General features: G+C 60.4%; 1 protein-coding gene across 1 annotated transcript in view; it reads right to left on the bottom strand.

Annotated features, from left to right (window-relative positions):
* Positions 1-16349, bottom strand: part of Prdm11 (PR/SET domain 11) — a 74649-nt gene extending 58300 nt beyond the window's left edge. Inside the window, exon 1 of the mRNA XM_048788214.1 lies at positions 9986-16349. The gene's annotated coding sequence lies outside the window, so the exon portion shown is untranslated. The remainder of the gene's footprint in view (positions 1-9985) is intronic.
* Positions 16350-16762: the final 413 nt, after the last annotated feature.

The raw sequence follows: 16762 nt of genomic DNA, 5'->3' as shown, positions 1-16762 counted from the left end.
CAACCCATCACAGCTTGTACCCGCAGACACCATAGCAACTGGTTCGGGGAGGGTGGGAGGCCTACTAACTGATGGGGGAATCTACTGAGAGAAAAATCCCCTTCTACAGGGACTGCTGAAAGAATAGGACATAGGATGGATCTGCTTGCAATCGGCCATGTGCCACCACCCTCGACAGCATGCCAAGGAAGGGGCCATACAGAGGAACGCAGAGTAGGATGGACGGACTGAGTCCTGATGAGGGGGTACGAGCCTCTGAATCCAACTGTGCCTGAAGCTCTCAAGAGCCTCCTGAACTTGTGCTGAATCCATAAATTCCTTTTTTTTTTTTTTTTTGGCCTAATTCTGCTTGACCTGAGTTCTGTCAAACTGTATTTCATCCTGTCAACAACCTGGCAAGTACAGTTTTTGCTTTGTTTTTTCAGATAGGAAATGGAGGCTCAGAGAGGCTAAGTGAGTTTAACAAGGCTACACAGCAGCTATCTGGAACCTGCCCAGCTCAGAGCCTCCACTCTTGCCACTACTGGCAATCTGGTGTGGTGGGTGACAAACTGGACGGGAAGAAAGAGTTCTTCAGGGCAGGGAGTGTGGGGTTCCTGTGTGGGCACCCTGAGGGATAATCACAATGAGACCTGGCTCGAGCTGAGACACCCGTGAGAGGCGCAGAGCAGGGAAGCGCGGGTGGTGCAGCGGCTGTTCTTTTCTCCAGTTTTTATTTTTGCCAATTTTGAAGAAACAGAAGATTTCATGTGAAAATGTGGCTGTTTGGCTTTGGGTGGCAGCTCCTTGCAGGCACCAGAGCAGAGGGACAGTTTGCTGGGTGGTGGCCTGCTCAGGCGGCGAGGCACCCACTCTCCAGGTCTCCAGGAGCTGTCATTCCTGTGTGTCCCCTGCCCGGGCTGGCCATTTGTGCTGGTGACCCGAGTGGCAGTGCTGCACAGGTGCTGTCCCCTGAGAGGCTGGCCGCAGGTGACATGCTGGTGCCATCTTGGGTCTCAGTGCCTCCTTGACTGTCCCTACTCTGCTGCTCCTCAGCCCCCAGGACCTGGCAGGGCTCAGGACGGACGGGTGAGTTGGAGTCTTCAGGTGCAGCTCAGCCGCAGCCTGGAGACTCCCTCCCCGAGGGAATGGGGCAGGTGAGGGCAGGAGCAAAGGCAGCCCAGGCATCCACAGCAAGACGCAGCTCCGCATAGAGGTCGGGAAATGCAGGTCCAGGGCTCCTGGGTGCAAACCCAGCTCTACCACTTCTGACTGGAATACAGGGAAGTTTTCACTTCCTGTGCCTTCAGTTGCCCCTCCATAAAAGGGAGATAATGTGGGTCAGGTTGGGTTATCAGAAGTAAAGAGTAAGCCATCAGCAAATGAATATCAGTCTGACCTCTTCCACTGATGCACTGACCTTGTAAATCCTTTTCCCTCTGAGCCTCAGTTTACCCATCTGTCCAGTGGGGTGTCAGGCTTGGGTTTCCATTAGGCCCCGCTGGCCCTGGTGTTCTGTGACTACAAACTATAATCTTCATGTAATCTCTTGGGGCTGGGCCAAAGGGGCCCGGGCCTTCTCTGCCAACCCTTCCACCCTGGGGTCTAAACAGACTCTAAGGACCACCAGGGTGGAGCCATCGATTCCCACTTCCTTAGACTCAGCCCAGGCGCCACCCCCAGGACCTGAGGTGGCTCATTATGTCAAGTCATGCCAACCAGGAGGCACCGGTCGGGCTGGAAGAAGCCAGCCCTTGGGGCCTCTGGCCCTCGCGCCCTGCTCTGCAGAGGGCCCTGCAGAAGGTACTCGAGCAGGCCGGGCGCGGGCGATCCACTGTGGCGGGCGCCGGGCACCAGCTGGCAGAGCCGTCTCCCTGCTCTCACTCGCCCCCGGATGGGAAATGATTCATGAAAACCAAGGAGGTAAAATTAGCCCCAAGGCCACCAAGTGATTGATGCCGACAGGATCCCGGAGGGAGGGCCGCGCTGCCAGCTCGCGGCCCCGGGGCTGCAGGGCAGCCTGGCCATCTGGGGCCTCCGACTCGGGCCTTCTATTTCTGGACTTGGCTTCCAGGCTGTGGCCGCCTGCAGGAGCTTCCCAGGCTCCCGAGCAGCCCTGGGACCTGCCACCAGCCTGGCCCTCCTCCCCCAACCCTGGGAGGAAGGCTCCACTAGCCTGTTTACCAGGTGGGGAAACTGAGCCCCAAGAGGCCAGGGCACAGCCAAAGGAGGCAGTGCCGGGTTCAGACCCAGCCTCCTGGCCCAGACGGCACCAGGAGGTGGACCCCGCAGCCACCCTTGGTGTGTGTTCTCCAGTCTCAGGACCCTTAGCACCAGAGCCTGCTCTTGACTCCATGCCCAAATACCCCGACAGGCGGGGCGGAGGGTGCCCAGCATCCAGGTATCTTCAAAAGGTGCCAAGAAAGTGTCTGTCTGGCCCTGAGACCTCATTGCAACCCCGTGCAGGAGGGAGAGAATGGTGGGGACCACCAAGCCCCCGTGGCCTCCTATTACAGGGTGGTACACCAAGGCCAGAGAGGGAGAGAGACTCACTCAAAGCCACACAGCGAACCTGCGGCTGAGCCTAGGCTGGGACTGTCCCATTGCAGAGCGCCTGCTGTCAGGGCCGTTTATAAAGAGCAAACCTGGGTGGGGACCGGGGTCCCCTGCATGGAGGGGCAGCTGAGGTAGGTCGCTCCCTGAGACCAACAGGTCCCCCCTCATCTGATGCTGTCCACGACACCTGCCCCCATTTTGGAATCTGCAGGAGACATGTGGCCACTGTGGAGGGAACAAGGCACCCCATTAAAGATGAGCTCAACTTCCCAAGCAGACTCGTGTGTCCCTGCGAGGGCCCCTGCCTGCCCTCGGCCCCCTGCCTCCCTGGCTTCCCCCAGAGGAAGCCCGAGACTGGCCAGCACAGGGGGCACTCCACACCACCCACACAGAAAACACCCCACCTCGCCCCAGGGCCAGCGACTGAGCCTGGTGGACAGCTGGGGGCAGCACCGGCCACTCCCCAGGGCACGGTCAGCGCAGTTCAGGGGCACTGTCTCCACAGTGACCTCAGCTGCCGTCGCCAAGTCCCAGGCAGAGCATCTTCAGATAGCATCACGCTAAACCCTCCCTTCAAACCCACATCCAGAGGTCCAGGGAGACGTCGAGGCCCAGAGTCCCCCTCACCAGCTCCTCGCGGGCAACCGTTTATTAACAGGTCAACAGAGCACCGGTCAGGGCGGACGGCAGGAGCCACAGGAACACGCCACCCTCCCGGCCTCCAGGGGAGCCAAGCGGCTCCCACGCAAGCTCAGCAAGCACGATGCCATGATTAGTGTCCCTGCTCCGTCCTGCATGACCTCGGGAGGTCACTTAGCCTTCCTGGGACTCAGTTTCTCCAGCTCTAAGATGAACGGTGATAATGGCATCTGTCTCACCAGGTTACTCTGAGGACTGAGTGAAACGCCCAGGACGTGGAATGGCACGTAGTAAGTGCTCAGGAAACACCAACGGTTGTCATGGAGCCAGACCCAGCGCACAGCCTCTGACAGCTGGTCAGGCCGAGGTCTTCCCCGCAAGCCAGCAGCAGGTGGGCGAGGCCCTCAGGACAGTTGAGTGGCCCCTGCCGCCCACCAGCACAGACAGCTCCTGGCCTTGTGCGACCCACTTTCTCAGTTTAAAATGAGCCCTGGGATGGCTGCTGTCCTGCCTTGCAGGGAAGGCCCTGGAGTCCCCCCGGGGGCTGCGGCCTCTTCCCACACCAGAGCATGGGCTCGGCAGCCAGGGCCTCCCAGCAGGGCGGATGGGCCTCGGCCGAGGCAGCTGCTCTCCGCCGGCCACCTCGGCCACCGAGAGGGCCTGTGGCTGGGGCTGGGCAGGGGCTGGGCCTGGCCAGCAGGCACTTCTCGCCTCTTAGGAACTAACCCCGCCCTCGTGCTCCCTGACCACACGCCACAGCAAGAGGCCAGCAGGGCTGCCCAGCCAGCCGCCTCCGCCAAGACCAGCACTCGGGGAGCCAGATGGCAGGGGCCTTTCCCAGCCTGCCGGCGGCTACCTGTGTGGCCTGGGGAGTCTGTCCACCTCCTAGACCTCAGACTCTGCCCCTGCCTGTGTCACGGGGGTGGCGAGGCGCTCCTTGACCAAGGCGGACGGTGTCCTGGAACCCGGGGGGACGAGTGGGGTGGATTGGATACGCAGTGTCCCCCGAAAGCTTCTGGGCTGGCAGGGGTGCGTCCAGACGTGAAGAGTCTGGAGTGGCAGAGCTGTCCCTGCGGAACCAGCCGGGACCCACCAACCCGGGGGGATGTAGGGAGGCGGGGCGGGCGGAGGTGGGTCACCAGGGCTGGGGGGTGCGTCTTCCCGTGGCCCCCCCCTGAACCCCTGTTTCCTTTCCTGTTGGCTGCCCACCTGGGGCTCCAGCCATGGACTGTCCATCTAGGGACGGAGACCTCTGACACACGACCCAAATAACCTTCCCTGCTCTGAGTCGCTCCGGCCGGGAATTTTGGCCACGAAAACAAAAAAGCTCCTGAAGCAGGTGGAAGAGAGCAGCCAAAGGTCTCTCCCTGCAGCTTTAAGTAAGTAACCAGCTGCAGCCGTGGCCCCGAGGCCGAGTGGCAGACCCACAGCTGGGCCACCCGAGTGGCCCAGGGACACCCCGGCTCCGGGAGAGGCTGACCCCAGGCTGCTGTCTTCTCCTGCCCATCCTGCAGGCCAAGGGAGATCAGATCCACAGCCACAAGGGCCCATTGAGAGCCGGTCCACCTTCCCGGTGTGGGGTTACGTGACCAGGCTCCTGGCCACCTCGCCTGAGCAAACGGTTAGGATGACCTCTTTCCCTCCGCATGGGCCCCGGGCCAGACCCGTCAGGGCCAAGCAGGGTGGAAATCCGATCGCCCACCGCATTCTGGGCAGCAGCCTCCTGTGGGATGCCAGGGGACAGCAGGACGAAGCTGTCACAAAGCCCTGGGCCAAGAGGCGGCCAACGGACTGTCCCAGTGAGGTGGGGACGGGTGGTACAGAGAAGAGAGCCTGGGAGGGGGCCCGGCACTGGGTGCTATATGGGTGCTGCCTCCCACGGCAGCCCTGGGACAGGGCTCCATGCCACAGAGAGGTTGTGTCACTTTCCCAGACACACAGTCAGGGAGCAGCTGAGCCAGGATTGGACCAAGGCCTTCTGATTCCAGGGTCCCCCTCCCCTGGAACAGTGGCTTTAAGCAAGGACAGAAAACCCCAGAGTGGGGGAGAGAGGGCTCCAGGGCCCCTGTTTCCCGCCTCGTAGGGAGGGGCGGGGGAGGGGCAAGCAGCGGGGACGCAGAGCTTCTCTGGCTCTAAAGGGGCCTCCAGGAGTCTCGGGGACCCACGGAAGGCATTTGGCTCTGGGGAAACTCTCAGGTGACAGATTTTAAATATTGCACAATATTTTAAAAACTGTAACTGGCTCCTGAAACCAAGCAGTAGCAACTCCAGACATGTCCAAGGAGGCGCTTGGAAAAAATCACAACTAACCTACATGTCCAGCAGGAGGGGAACGGCTGAATGATGAGTCACTCCAAAACCAGCTTGTATCAGTAAAGAACTAATCACGGTTGCTCTTTATGCAAAACCTTAGTTAGATTCTCTTGCCATGGAAAGGGAATGCTAAGTAAAAAAGCAATTTTCAGAATAACCTGGATGACATGAAACCATTTGTCCACACACACACACACACACACACACACACAGGAACATTACTCCTTTAGGTCATGCGTGTCAGTGCACAGAAAAAGATCTCGAGGATATACCCAAGTAATGACGATGAGGTTTCACTCCATGAGGTCATCTCAGTGTCGTGGTGGCCAAGGAAGGCTTTGTTAAAATTTGATTTTTTTATGTGTGGCAAAAACATACTTGTGTAGGGCTGGGGATGCGGCTCAGTAAGCAGAGTGCTGGCCTCGCATGCAGCAGGCCCGGGTCCCCTTCGTGGCACAGCAGTAATAACGGTAAATACACACACGTACACGTACGTGTCCATACACACACACACACACACACACACGTGTGCACTAGTTTCTTCTTTGGATAACTAAAACTTAGTGCAACAAGATTAAAGAGACCAGAGCTGCTGGGGAAGCCGATCTATATTGGAGTTGGGGATCAGAGAAATTCAGTCACTGCGGGGACAGGGACTCGGGGCCCTGCTGAGCCTCAGGAGTGTTGCTGGGGAGACAGGGGCGACCCTCATTCCAACCCACGGATAGGGGAGAAGGAGGGGGCAGCACGAGGTCCCCCCGTGACTCAAAGGGAGTGTCTTGGGCCGTCAGAGGTGCCCCGGCAGCCACCCCCGTCCAGCCTCCCCAGGGACCCCAGCACCCCCTGGTCCCTGGACGAATGCCCAGCTCCAGGGGTGCTCCTGGCCCGGGCCACGTCTCCAGGGGGACTCTGCACAGAGGCAGGAACCAGGGAGGAGGCGGAAGAAAGGGGACAGGGACAGGGACAGGAAGTGCTCCCGGGCTGCCTCCTCGCAGTGGCCCAGCTGTGACAAGCCCAGACCCCGACTCAGGCAGAACCCGTGAGTCCCACAGACCTGACCCCAGTCGGGAACTGGCCCTGACCACGTCACGGGCAGAGGTCAGCGACGTCACTGCACCCAGACAGCTGCAGGGTCAGGAGTGAGCCCAGCCCGCCCTGACTCCCTCGAGACCTTGCCAAGGTCACTGTGCTCACTGCCAACGGGCCTGGGGAGGCCCCTGCCCGCCCCGTGAGGACACAGCGAGCAACACCTGCGTGGCCTCCTGTGGACCGTGCCGCTGTCCCCGCACGACAGGCCCTGCCCCGTTCTTCGCACCCGGGGCACTGAGGCCAGGCGGCGGCAAGGGCGGAGCCCCAGGCTGGCCGCAGGTCCAGGGCCCAGGGCGGCCAGGAAGACCTGCTTCTGGCCGAGGCCGCAGGCCAAGGAACTCTCAGGCAGAGGAAGGGCCAGGGAGACGGGGCGAGCCCAAGGGCAGTGCAGACTTTCTTGGCCGCTGGCCTGGACCCAGGGCGGGCACTCGGGGAGGGCAAGGGAACCGCTGGCAGGTGCCACCAAAGAGTCTGATTTCTACCTGAAACTGGGGGAGGGGCCTCTGGAAGCCAGCCAGCCAGCCGGGATCTGGGGCAGGAGCAGGGCACAGAACTGGGAAGGCACCGGAGGAGAGGAAGGACTCAGTCACCAGGAGCAGCAGAGACAGGCTGTGACAACAGCAAACGGTGGACGGTGCCCTTGAACTCTGGACACGGCCTCGGGGGATTCAATCAGATGTGTCCCTAAGAAGGGAGCCTGAGCCACACCCACAGGCTCATGGTGTCCTCTGGGGAGAGGGGCCACCAAGAAGTAAGCAGGTCCCCTGGCACTCGTGAGGAAAAGTGCCAGCCTGGGGGACCCTGAGACGGGCTCCGAGCCGGCCTGACCCACAGCCAGCTCTGAGTCCTGAGTGGACCCACGGGCACAGAGGGTGGAGGGCTCAAGCTGCCAGTCACCACGCACCACCGGGGCCACAGTTAAAGCCCAGGCTTCTCGGCGACTCCTACCCGGCTGGCCATGAAGCCAGGGCCAGGACCGGCAAGGAATGGCTGCCAGTCCTGTGGTGCAGAACCTCGCCCCAGAGCCCCTGCTGAACAGCAGCCAGCCCGCCGCCTGCCCAGAGCTGCAGGGGGACAAGGCTGGGCCACCCAGACGGGCCCCAGGGGAGCGGTGCAGCTGGGGCCGCAGAGTGCTCCCCGGCTCCCCATGGGCCCCACTCTCTGTGGACTTGTGGCCACACGCAGGCCCAGCCACGCCTTGGTCTGTCCCCAGGAGCCTGGGGACAGGGCGCGCTGGCTCCTCTGGGGGGAACCAAGGGCCATGGTGCCCAGAGGCTGCCCTGCTGCTCCATGGCTGGCCCAGGCTGGACGAGAACCGTCCTCCCTGCCCCACCAGGGGCTTGCTGACCTCTGAGGCCACTGACGCAGATCCCAGCCCTGGCCCCTGGAGGGACCTTGAAGGAAGCCGACTCAGGCCACCAGCCACCACTCATCTCCCACACAGACCCCCTGCCACTGGAGAGCAGTGCTTGGCCAAGCCCCTGACCTTAGGCCCTGACCACAGCCCCCCCTCCTCCTGCCACACCAGCATGGCTCCGATGTGCCCAGACTGCAACGGGACACCTGCTGGCAGCACCCAGTCCACGCTCCTGCAGCCCTGGTGGGATGGGACAGTGGGGACAGATGGGCTGCCGTGGCCAGCTCACCACCCAGGTGCCAACCCGTGGCTGGGACAGCCTGGAAGCTGCCTGGCCCACCCCAGAGGCCGCCTGCCTGTGCAGCCAGCACTGACTCACCGGACAGGAAGGGACCTCTCACCAGCAATCATCCACTGGCTCAAGAAGCATCCCTCTGACGGCACCCTGAGGGACACCAACCTGGCCCCTTTGGTCCTTTAGATCACCATGTTTCCCACCCTGAGCGTGATGCTGCTATCCGGACAGAATTCCCAAACCTAGCCGTCTCTCTCCCCTGCTTAGGAAGTATCCATGGCTTCCCAGGGCCTCCAAGGCAGAGTCCCATCCTCACCTAGTGGCACCCAAGGCCCTCCCAGTGTGGCCTAAGCCGCCTTTCCTGGACCATCGGCACCTGCTCTCCTCCAAACTCCCGCCATTCCCAGAGCCTCGTCCCGGCTGCCTGCCTTTGGACCACTGTCCCCAGATGCCTTCCCTCCCCCCCAGCCACCTCTCCTCCTCCTCACAGCAGGCGGCTCCTCCTGCTCCTCTGGGAGGGCACCTCGCCCTCCTACCTCCCCACCTCCGTGCCCTGGTAGGTGCCCTGCTCCCTGCCCCCCCCCATGGCCAGCAGCATCGGGGCAAGGGCTGCTCGAACTGCTTGTGGTGGAGACTGTTTTAAGTTCTCGGATCTGTTGCCCACGCACGGATGCTTTGTGAAACACAATAAAACTGACGGCTGACGTCAAGTAGGAGCTCCTCGACGCTCGGCTCCCTCGGCGTCTGCACCTGTCTCGGGGCGCAGCTCGCAGGGGGCGTGGAGCAAGCTCTCTGCTCTCCTGGGCGCTGGAGGCCCCGTGCTCCTGGCACCCAGAGGAGCCTGAGTGTGGGCACACGTCCTGGAGACGCTCCACTAACACCTTCACCCCGACACTGGGCAGGAAGGTCCCTACCAGCCTGGAGCACGGCCTGTGCTGGGCGCCCATTCTCAGGCGTGCACACCTAGAGACACAGGGGCACCGGCTGGAGGCACACGGGCCCACATCCTGCACTTCCTCTGTATGGCCCAGCACCCCAGGGGCAGAAGTCGGGGTGCTGCAACTTCTCCAGTCCACACTCCAGCAGCACGGGTGCCGCGTGGTGCCGCTCACTGTTGGCGGTAAGAGGCAGCAACCTGGCTCGGTCCTCCAGGGCTGTGCAACCTTGGGAAAGTCACTTCACTTCTCTGGGCCTCGATTTCGCCTCTGTAGAAAGGTTACCAGACGCGGTCTGGCAGGGTCATGGCACCTGTGAGCCTCCTTGAGGCCGGGGTGTCACCAACGTCTCTTAGAGGCCGGGGAGCCCGTGTGGGGACTCCTCCTGGGCCCCCTCCCTCACGCCTTCTTCCCAAGACCCCACTCTTGTCTTGGGTGGATCTGGGCTGGGCCAGGCGGGCTGGCTTCCTCTGAGGACTTGGCCTCCTCGCGCAGAGTATGGAGCTTCTCCTTCCTTTCCCTGTCCCCTCCCTGGGACACCTTGAGCCTCCGCAAATGCCAGCCCTGATGGCTGCCCTTCCCTCTGCAACCAGCTGGCCTGAGGGGCACCTTGCTTGTGCACGGGAGTACACGCACACACACGGGAGTACACGCACACGCGCACACACGGGTATACACACACACACACACACGGGTATACGCACACACTTACACACACGTGCACATGCCCACACGCTCAACGCCACCTGCTGGGTTGGTCGGAGCAGTGAGGGGCAGCGTAGGTCAGGAGCGCCCACGCCCCCTGCAGCCCTCGCTCTGTACCTTGGGTGGTGACAATGCGGAGTCCAGCCTGCGGGGTCCCAGGTCCTGGCCCCATGAAAGGGTCTCTCCCTGCCGGGGCCAGGGGTCTGGCAGGCTGCTCCTCCGCCCCTGCGTCCTGGCCCCTCCATCCTGGCCGCTCCCTCCCCGGGCAGCAGGCGGCCGATCCTCCAGGCTCTCACTCCTTCCCTTGGGGAAAGTGAGATGGTGGAGAAATCACCCTGGGAGAGCTGGCACTGTGGGGGCGGCTCCATATTTACTGCTCAGTGACATCCACAGCAGCCCAGCTTGATGACCCAGGCAGTCTGCCGCTCCTGCCGCTCTGGCCTCCAATCGCCTGAGTGTGGGACCGCGGCCTCCTGGTGGCCACCCCAGCTCCTCCCCGAGCTCCTTCCAGCCCCACGGCGGGGACTGCTGCCATCCCTCCGCAGGCTGAGCGCCAGCCAGATAACTGTCTGGAGACGGGACAGACACAAAGCCAAAGGCCCTGTAGGTCCCCACGCGGCTCTGCTTCCAGGAGGAGCTGGACTCGGGAGCAGAGGAAGGGACGCTAGACACGGGCCGGGACTTTGGCTTGTGCACGCTCTGCACATATGGCCCCCAGCAAGTCCCCTCTCTCCAGCCTCAGTTTCCTCAGCTGTGCGATGGGGTCATGGGAGGGGCTGCCTGCCGGACTCCAGGCTCAGGATGCAGGTTCTGGCAGAAGCTGGAGGACTCTCCTGAAGTGCCTTATGGGTCAGCTGGGGCGGGGGGGAGAAGCAGGAAGGAGAGGCCTCAGGAGACTTGGCAGGTCTCGAGGCCCAGGTGTGCCCCAGGCCTCTGCAGCCAGCCCTGCTCAGAGGCTGGCGCTGGGCAACAAGTGGTCGGCAGCCTCCGCCCCCACCGCCACTCCCCTCCCCTGGTACCATCCCCTGGAGGCTCCTGGTCTGTCCAAACGTGCCTCCAAGTTTTGACCTCCCAGCTTCCGGTGTGGAAAGGGCCTTGAAATCCTCTGTGTAAATTAAGACCCAATAAATCACAGGCCATTTTCAAAACACCTAGAAACCTGGTGGGAACTCTGGAACACAGGAAGGTGTCCCCCAGGGCTGCTTTACAAATGTGGCTTTCTTAACGTGACCACAAAAATTAGAATATGGCTGTGTGACCTTGAAGGTCACCTAACCTCTCTGAGCCCTAGATTCCTTTTCCCTAAAATGATGCAGAAGCGATTTGTGGGGCTGTTGTCAAGGACCTGGGGCTGATTCCTGCTCCTTCCGGCTTTTCACACCCCAGAGACAGCAGTGTCTGAAACGGGGTCCTAAAACCCTGAGGGAAACATTTCCTTCCCAGACTGTGGGCAGGACGGACAGACTGTCTCCATTTACAGAAGAGGAAACTGAGGCCTAGGGAGGTTGAATGGTTGGCCTTGATCTCAGGCCAGTGGAGAGGGAGGAGGTGTGGCCAGGTCACCTTTAAGCAAGGCTGGGGGTCTCTGGGGACCGCCGTGCAGCCCTGAGCTGACACTGTCTTTAGGGGCAGCCACCAGGAGGGCACCTCTCATCCGGGCACCCGGGGCCAAGAGCAGAAGCAGGGTGGAGCCTCAGGCCCACCCCCTCTGCAAGGCACAGCTCTGACCCCTCCAAACCGTTCCCTGGCCCCTTCTCAGTCCCACGTCCCCCCAGAGGACCAGCCCAAGGCCAGACCTTACTTGAGGTTCCCCAGCCACTGGGAAACAGAAGCCAGGCACACTCTGGGAAATTTGTGGCCCCCCGACTGAGCCCCACCCCATTCATTCTGTCCGTCAGAGTGGAGAGCCAAGTCCCCTGCACACTGCTCTCTGTTAAAAGGGGCCACTCCCAGATTCTCATTCTCGTATTCTACCCCTACTATTGCATTAGCCTCCTAACTGACCTCCCTGCCTCCAGGCTCACTCCTAGGCTGCTGTGGCAGCTTTCTGGAATGTGAATCTATTTCTACATCTGCTTCCTCCTTATAAAACCCTCTGAGGCTCAAGTGGGTTATTTGGCTGGAGAGTGTGTGTGAAGGGAGACAGAGGGAGAGGAGCCTGGAAAGACTACAGTGGAGTAAAACATGAGCAGCACGTTCATCCTGGTCCTACCCCAGGGCCTTTGCACTGGTTGCTCCCTCTCCCTGGGACACTCATCAGGTTACCTGCATGACCTTTCTCACGGGCCCTCCCCTTGCTTCCTGCCTCTTCCTCCTCCTCAGTATGGCACATATGTAACGTGCCTGCGTTTTACTTGTTTTGAATTTTCTGTCTCCCTTTGTTGTAATGTAACTGGGCTGTTTGTCAGTTTTGTCACTTTCATGTGAACAGTGCACAGGACCCAGCAGGCGGAGCCCCCAGCACATGTGCAACAGGGTAACGAGCTGGTGGCTCCCTGCACACGACGCCTTCAGGGTGCTCACTTTTCACCTGCGCAGCAGCGTCCACGTGGGGACCACACGGCCTCCTTCTCCACTTAGGCCACCGAGGCTCAGGAGGTGGCACGACTGGACTTGGAATCAGCGGCGTCTCCCTGCACCCCCTGTGTGACCCGGACCTGTCTGGACAAGGGCGCGTGGTGGCCTATCGTGGGGGCCTGTGAGTGAGGACTGGGCTGCAGGGGCCTGACTGGTGACTGCGCAGGTGCACGGCCACCTGGGGAAGGCGTGAGGGACAGGATGACACCGGCCCAGCCCCAGGCCCCTCCTGCAGGGCCTCTGCCCGGGGTGCTGCACCCCTCTCCACCAGGTGCATCTGCAAGAGGGAGGAGGCTCCAAAACTGACAGCAGTTTCCTTTTTCTTTATGGCTCTCTCTCTCTCTCCCTCTCTCCCTCTCTCTCTCTCTCTCTCTCTCTCTCCCTCTCTTTCTTTCTGCACAGCTTGTTTTCCCGTATGGCCCTGGGCCAACTCCGGAAGCCCCTCCCAGGCCCACTCTGAGCACAGGGCCCCCCCGGGGACTCCTGCAGGGAGGAGGGGTGCACCCTTGGCTTTGGACCAGCCCTGTCCCCAGGGCCCCAGAGCCTCAGAGCCCGGAGCCCCTCTGCTGGAAGCCCAGTGTCCGGTTGACCACAGAGGACTTCCAGCCCCACACCATCCCAAAGGGCCTCTCCCCAGGGGCTCTGGGTGCTCTGCCCCACTGCAGGAGGGCGTCCCTCAGGAGGTCACATCAGAGAGCCAAGGTTCCAGTGCTGACTGTGCTGCTGGCCCTGGGCCCTCACCTCACCTCTTGGAGCCTCCGTTCCCACATCTGCCTCCTCGCACACTGGTGTCCACAGAGGGCGTGTGCTGGGGGGCTCTGGTTTGAACATGTCCCGCCCCCATGGGCCCATTTGTTGAAAGCCTGGTCCTCCATGGGGCAGTGACCTGAAGAGGTAGCGGTCACTGGGGCCCTGAGGGCACTGTCCCTGGAAGGAACGGATGTGATTCTCGAGGGACCTGGTTAGTTATTTCGAGGGACAGGAGTTCTAATTGTGACAAGAGCCAGCCTGGCCCTTCACGCTCTGGCTCCCTGTCTTGCTGTGTGGCCTCCTGCTCTCCCACGCCCTTGCCACGCTGCCGTCTGCCATGAGATGATGCAGCCAAGGAAGCCCTCACCACAGGGCCATGCCAGGCTCCAAAACTACGAACTAAATAAACCTCTTTTCTCTACAAAGCACCCAGTCTCTGGTATTTTGTTATTAAATGACTAATATGGTCCGTGACATGCTTAGTACCGGATCTAACCACAAAAGCCCTTGATAAACAGCATCTGCCATCACCATTGTCTTCACCCCGGGTCTCCTGCTCCACAGACCTTCCTCTGAATCCTAGAATCTCCAGATCAGCAGAGACCGTAAGGGCCATTAAATCTCACCCTGTCACCCTCCTGGAACTTCCACACCTGTAAGGAGGGGGAGCTTATCATCGTTACTCTACAAGCCAATGACTTGGTCTGCGTCGTCCGACACCAGCCCGCAGAGGGAAGTGGCTGCCACTCTTCCATCCCAAACCCCAGCACAGGGGGAGTCCCCCGTCCACGGGGGTATTCACAGAGGCGCCATCAGATCAGAACTCTGCATGGCTCGAGCCAACTGTCACAGAGCTAGGACCTGATGAGGAACAGGACTGCAACCAAACAGCCTCACCAAGAAAGGGAAGATTCCCCAGAGACGGGTGTTCAAAGGAGAGGGGGGTGAGCCCGGCAGAGGAGGAACTGGGGGCCAGCCATCGGAGGCTTCCCTGAAGTGAGTGGAGAGGGAAGGGGAGGCCTCATCAGGACAGTGGTGGAATGTGACAGGACAGAGGGGACAGCAAGGAATGTAGGCTGAGCATGGCAAAGGGGAGATCGCAAGGCAGTGTCCCCACAGGGACTGGAGGGCACAGCAAGGACTCTGTCTTCCTCCTCGTGGCAGCCGCAGTCCTTAAAGGTCTTTGGGCAGGAATCGATAGGCTCAGTTTTGTACATTAAAAAGGTCCCACGGCTGCTTCCCAGTCACTGTCCTTCCTTCTATTCATGAACAGCACGGGCACTACCTGTCACTCGGCCTAGACTGCTAGCTAGTCCCCGTAGAAGTCAGGAGAGGACAGGTTGTGCCACAATAACAAAAACCCCCAGATCTCAGCGGTTCAAAACAACAAAGGTCTATTGCCACTCACACTGTGGGGCCACCGTGGGCCATCAGGACTCACTCAGGGACAAGGCAAGGACATAGCCTGGCAGAAGCAGACACATCCCGCCCACTACCAGTTGCCACGCCCAGGGAAAGAGCACCCCAGAGGTTCTCACGCCAGCAGTACATGCTTTAGCCCAAGTCCCAGTATCACTGTAGCTCATGGCCCCACGAGCCAGCCGTCTGCCATGAGATGATGCCACTTGGTCCTGCAAGCTAGGGGAACCTTGCTCCACCCCTGCTATGAATCTGGAAAATCTGGAAAATCTGGAAATATCTAGAGGAAAGCATGAAGGGCCTCCAGACACCCCTCTCCGGCCCCAGTTCGCCCTTCCCTGGTCCCCAATCATTCACAGGTGGCAGCTGAGCCAGGATTCCAGGAGGTGGGGCCAGCGGGGGCAGGAGCAATCTTGGTAGGATCAGAGGGGTCCAGGAAGGGTAGGAGATGAGGCGGGGAAAGGTGGGGGCCATTCAGCTCAGAGGCTTTTAAGTCACGGCGACAGGTACTGGGAAAGCTTCAGCTGTTTTAAGCAGAAACTGGGAGGCCCCTCGGATCCTACTTGGAACACGCTGCTGGCTGCAGGGGCCGGCCGGAGGGGGAGGGTGCAGGTGGCCTCAGCAGGCTCTTGCTGTTGTCCTGCGGAGAGACAGCTGTGGCTCTGGAGGGGGAACTGGCGAGAGGTGGATGATTCGCTTGAGAGGACAAAGTTCTCTGCTCTTGCAGATGGCATGGACTGGGGTGAGGGAGAGACCTGTGGTCTCTGCTGGAAGGACCAGGAGGGTGACCTGGCCTGGGTCAAGACCAGCACCCTGGGGGAGGTCAGGAAGGAAGATTAAAGACAGCTCGGAAACTGACGTGTTTGTCACCACCCTGAAACAGCTTAGAGGGCAGGCCAGGTAGGTGGCTAAGGGAACAGGTGACCCCTGGGCTGGGCTATCGCCCAGTTGGTAGAGGGCTGGCCTTGCATGCACAAGGCCCTGGGTTCGATCCCCAGCACCACAAAAAGAAAAGAAAGAAACAGGTGACTCCTGACCCCTTGCCCAGTGCCCCAACCAACGACCCAGAACCAGGGAAGTGCAAGAGAAGAAAGTTCTAGAGGATAGAATCTTACTGGACACCAAGGAGAGCAAATTTCAAAAACTTCTCAAACTGAGGGGTCCAGTAACTCAGGTCCAAATCACACGTAAGCAGAGGTGACAGCTGTGGTGGCTGATCAGGGCTCGGGGGACAAGTGATAAAAGACCCTCATCTTTGAGAATGTTACTAGAGAAGGGAACCAGCCGCTGCTACCAGCTGCTCCTAGATGGTCCTGTCAATGAAGAACTGGATGGAGCAGGGTGGGGCAGTTCCGATATTCCCAGGGCAGCACACTCTGCAATGCCCAGGCTCAGAGAGCGACTCTTGTTCACCATGAACCAGCGCCTGGGCTACCTCAGGTACTTGATCTCTGCTATCTCATTTCATCTCCCCACTGCCTTGCTAGGTCAATTTTTGGTGGCCCCACTTTAAGGAAAGAGAAAGAGGTTCCGATAGGTCAAAAGGAACATAACAAAGCCCTAAGTCACACAGCTGTTGAGAAAGGGCTCTGATGGAGAAACCCTTTCCACCAAGCTAAATAAAGCAAGGGGCCTGGGCTGTGTTCCCAGAAGGGAAACTTTGTAGACACAGCCCACGTTTTGGAGACCATGCCCCACTCCCAAGGGAAGGAGGCCACAGCTCCTTACTTTGGGCCCACAGACCCCACACCCCCAACCACCACCCCAGGAAAGTCCCCAGCTTCCTTCCTCTGGAGGAGACATGTGGGCAAAGGCCACAGGCATCATGCTCCAGCTCAAAAGAATGGAAAATTCTTTTGCTGCGGCACAGACAAACCCCCAAAGTTTACAGGCTTTGCAGGCATTAAGAGCACTCTGGCCTCGCTGCCTCCTGTCCCCCCCACACAAACGACTGGGCGTGTTTCCTTGCCGCCACCCTAAATTATATACCGCGGCTTTTCTCCCCACGAAGGAACCGGCCAAGAAGAGAGGCTGGACATTTTCCTCCCAAGTCCCAGCCCATCCTGGGCGTCTGACCCCGCTCTCCCACCCGGGTCCAGACTCCAGCAACTTTCCGCCAGCCTGGCCCATCCATCGCCCACGACCGCT

The sequence above is a fragment of the Marmota marmota genome, unplaced genomic scaffold (genome assembly GCF_001458135.2).
Source record: "Marmota marmota marmota unplaced genomic scaffold, marMar, whole genome shotgun sequence".
Classification (NCBI taxonomy): Eukaryota; Metazoa; Chordata; class Mammalia; order Rodentia; family Sciuridae; genus Marmota; species Marmota marmota.
This window is presented reverse-complemented; position numbering and strand designations above follow the sequence as displayed.